Source organism: Sipha flava, unplaced genomic scaffold (assembly GCF_003268045.1).
Source record: "Sipha flava isolate LNK unplaced genomic scaffold, YSA_version1 213_pilon_pilon, whole genome shotgun sequence".
Taxonomy (NCBI): domain Eukaryota; kingdom Metazoa; phylum Arthropoda; class Insecta; order Hemiptera; family Aphididae; genus Sipha; species Sipha flava.
Genome location: NW_020272828.1, coordinates 421,428 through 426,186, shown reverse-complemented (window position 1 = coordinate 426,186; position 4,759 = coordinate 421,428). Strand labels below are relative to the sequence as shown.

The 4,759-nt window shown below is 25.2% G+C and overlaps 1 long non-coding RNA gene across 3 annotated transcripts; it reads left to right on the top strand.

Annotated features, from left to right (window-relative positions):
* Positions 1–887: 887 nt before the first annotated feature.
* Positions 888–2,090, top strand: LOC112682896. 3 transcript variants are annotated; one of them, XR_003148558.1, is made up of 3 exons: positions 888–1,274; positions 1,576–1,658; positions 1,732–2,090. It is a non-coding gene; the product is annotated as an uncharacterized LOC112682896 (long non-coding RNA). The 3 variants fall into 3 exon arrangements; XR_003148557.1 differs by having other exon boundaries at positions 1,352–1,658; XR_003148559.1 differs by having other exon boundaries at positions 888–1,528; positions 1,591–1,658.
* The last annotated feature ends 2,669 nt before the right edge of the window (positions 2,091–4,759 follow it).

Sequence of the window (4,759 nt, the reverse complement as noted above, 5' to 3'; positions counted from 1 at the left end):
TTATTTTTCTTTTAACTTCATGTAAATTATTGTTACAAAATCATTACAATCCAATATAGTTAATTTGTTACTGAGCTACGAATATAATTTGCATTACAAATTAATTGGAGCATTTTGGGTCGTGTCAACGCTCTGTTATATTATGCAGACCGTCATTCTATCAATAATAAAACTCGTTCAAATCATACTTCTATGTCGATCGTTGATTTAATTTTTAAACACCAGTAGCTAAAACTTTGTCGAGTTCAATAATCTAAACATTACATAATACCATTATTATACCAAGAGAATATAAATATATATATAATAATAATAACTATAATACAACAAACATTGTATGCAACTTTTAATACCATACGTTCGTATTTATGTAAATATTTTATTAATAATTACAAAAGCCTTTAGTTGGAAAACAATTATTAATGTACACAAATCGTAGGAAATTAAATTACCAAGTTAAAATGTAATATTATTTCATTTTAAAATAAAAACACGCTTTTAAATATCAAAATCTAAACATTATAATTCATTTTTTTAGCAATAAATAAGTTACCTACAATTTGTATTTAAATTTCTGTAATAAATATATATATATATATATATAAATTAACAGACATATTATAAATTACAAAATAAGGGTGAATTCGAGATTGAATAAAAATTAACTTACAAGTTTTTTTGGGGAATATATTATTTCACGCCACCACTGCCTATAACATAGAGAAACTGTGTTTCACTAACTACTTATTTATTAAGACAACCAGAGAACTGAATTCATTATCAATAACTAATAAGACACCAAAATATTATGTACAAATTAACTAAACAAAAAATATGAATATTGATTACCTGTTGACTGTAACTTGTTAGTTTTTTTTTTTTTAATATTTTTTTTGTTTCTTATTTGGTACGAAATATACAACTATACAAAACTTGTTAGTTTACACATTTTGTATTGCACAGTAGATCGTACGTAGTGAGAACTCGTGGAAAACAATAAATTGTGCGTGTGTGTCTGGCAACTGTGTCTTTTTTATTTACACCACACTGCGGTATTTTCGCCGTAAGTTACGATTTTATCGCCACGGTTTTTATGCAACCGTATAGTTATATGAATTTATTTATAAATGGTGAAATATTTTATGAAAATAATTATAACGACCATCTATTTAGTATATTTTATTTACACACACAAATGCGGTAGTATGCAGTATGTTTCGATGCATTATTTTTATATCAAAACCAGCGGTATCGATGCAGTATTGAAGTAGAAGGTACAACTGTTATATTTTTACTGTTTGTAGATTGTTAATTCGTATTAAATGATAAATAAGATAAAAATAATTTTCAGTTCAGCGCCCCTTTTGTACTGGTGTCCTGGGCAATCGCCCAGGTCGCCTATAACTTTCGCCGGCCCTGCATGTGCTAATAGCTTGTATATTCGGGACGTATAAATGATAAACGATAACATTAACATACACTAAAATATTAAATACAGCAAAATATAATTGAATTATTTAATAAAGAGGTATCATAGCATTCAAAATGTAACATTGTATCTGATTATAATAACAGGAAATATAATAATAGGATTAGTGCGTGAACCTTGACGGGATGGATGAGCTTGAATGTGACTACGTATATCATCAATATCTGGAGTAAGATTTGTTAATGAAATTCTTAGTATCGGCATCAAATTTAACCGATATTGATGTTTAGTCTTTGTTGCAGTGACTGCTGAGAATTCACACATGTAAGCCGATGGAAACGGACTCTCAATCCCCTTTTCACTTAATATTTCATATTCGCACTGCACTGTACAGAATCGCGTCACTCGAACAAAACACACGGTCTCGCAAGGCACGGTCGAGGTCATAATGAAACGAAACTAATTTTATCTGTTATAATTACGTGGGAAACTGCCACGCACTAATTTTTCGTTGTCGACGGTCGTTTTTCGACCTTTCTTATATTGTACTCTATATGACTACATACTTTTATTTATTGTCTATTTTATACTTTGATTGACTATTATAAAATATTAAAATACAATATTTTATAAATGTGCACGCCTTATACAACTTTTCCCACCAGCCACTATTGATCTTAAGATTTAGTTTAAATTTAGTTAGATTTTTTCAAAGTAATATTTTTTGTATATTTTGAAATTCATATATTTGTCATAGTAAAATCATAACAAAATATTTTCCTGCAAAACAAAGCCTTCAATAAAAACTTACGTCTTAATACGATTATATGGTTTTAAAAAATGTAATTAAAACATATAAATATATATATATATATATATATATATATAACATTCAAGGTTACGCAAAGGTTATCAAAGGAATTCACAAGTCGCTTATTTTTTTTTCAAGAATATAAAATAAATTTACAACATATATTTTGTTTTATAAAAATATTCCTGATTAATTATCAAATGATTAAATTGATAGCAGTTTTTTAATATGGATGGAATGCAAAATTTTCAAATGACTAATAGTTGTCATGCAGGATTTGATGGAGGTTATTCACCCTGAGTCAATAGTATTTGTGTTGTAGAATCAAGTTCATTTTAACCAACGAGTTAGTTGTTTTTAATCGCAATGATTTAAACCCCAGTACATTAAACTGTTTTTTGCTCACAATTTTAAATGAACCGAAACGAATAAATTAAAAAACCTAAGAGAGGTGCAGACAATCCAATCATAAAGATTTTCATAATGTTATGCAACATATTGTTTTATGTGCTCAATCTATCGGTTCAATTATTTTTTTTATATAACAATTGAAACTCGCATCTTTTCCACTAATATAAAGATGTAAAATATGAACAAATATCGCCAACTGATATGAGAATAAAAAATAAATGAAGACAATTAACTTAGTTGACAAGAATAATTGATACTTTTCAATTTAATATTAACGTTAATATTATAATACATTATAAACCACAGCTAAGATTTATTTAATGTATATATAAAGATAAAAGTGTACGGAAATGTTTAAATCCAATAATATGTTATTATTATTATTATTATTATTGTTATGATTATTATATCCAATAATCTGTTGTTTGATCCCATTTTAGTCATAAGCGTGTAACGATCAGTGAATTTAGTTCAATAAAATGATTTAGAATTTAAAATAGTATGCACAGTTTAACTAATTGTATTATGATTATGTACATGATATAATTTATCTAATGCTGAAAAATTGGTAGATTTGATTAGGACAATTTTATTTCATTAAAATTAATCTTTAAAATACAAGACATGATATCTTTAAATAGTATCCAGAAAGAAAATACTTAGAACAAAAATCTCCAGGAAATATTATTTGAAAAAAGTTTTTTGTAAATAATTAAAATATTATTTACGTGTCCATTAAATTTAAAAACTTAGGTATTGAAAATTAGTCAAAAGTTCGTTTTTTATATTATATATTTAACAAAAACTCTAGCAATGTAATTTACGTACCAAGTTTTTGCATAATCTAGTAATCTTAAATATTCGTCAGTTGAAAATATGATTTTTCTTTCAGAACTATCTAATCCATTGTCATAAAACTTATCGTTCGTCTTAATAAAAATCACTTTCTTATAATTAAACAAAATATATTTGAAAAATAAAATAAAACTACATCATTTTGTTTTAACAAAGTTAACATGTATAGTATTTTTATTATAGGTACCTATAAAAATAATTTAAATAATATTAAAATATTTACCTTCAATTTTTAATTCTCTGAGATAACTTGCAACTGTTGGATCTATTTCACGTATTTGATTTCTAATCGATATTTTCATTATATTTTCTTTTGGTAAATTGTTAACTGCTTCGGAAAATATTTGAAAATATATAATACAACATATACATACATACATACATACATATATATATATATGTGTGTGTGTGTATGCAATAATAGTTGTTGCATACTTTTGTATACTTTTAATCGTTCTTCTATTTTATAAACAATTGTTGTTGTTTTAGTTAAAGATACATCAGATTAATGTACATGTATATTTGTGATTGTCAAGTGCTTATATTCAAAAATAGTCGTTAAAATTTCAAGGAATTTAAATGTACAATATTTCGAATCATTACAACAAATATGCAAATTACACGTTTTAAGTTTATTAAATGAGAAACAATCTAACATAATTTTTTTATTATTTCTGGAAGTGTTTATGATTTCTATAATCAAAGTTTTTCAATTATAAAATACAGTACTTATGACAAACAAAATATTGAACACTTGGTTTGCGATATTTCTACTCGCATAAACAATACACAACGTAAACACTACTGCGTAAACTATATATGTCCGTAAATAATAAAATATAACACTAAAAATCCAACGGAACGACGAACGATGATCGCAAATAATAGGCAGATAAATTAAAATAGTGGTGTTATAAATTTATCAGCAAAAACAGTTTATTCATTTTGACATAGGTATTATTTAAAAATAAAAACAGTATCAAAACACATTAACAATAACTGTATTACAACACCGTATATTAACAAAAATTTTGATTTATTTTCATACATGTACATTAAAGGAGAACTATTATTTAAAACTAATTTCAATTTATGCACAATTCATTTTATATATAATTGCTAAATATTATTTTTGTTTTTTTTTTTTTTTTGTGTCTCTTATGTAATATATACGCAATCAGATATATTTTTTATCCGAGATATTAACATTAAGTTTTTGAATTTTCTAATCAAAATACACATGGCTTTAATTT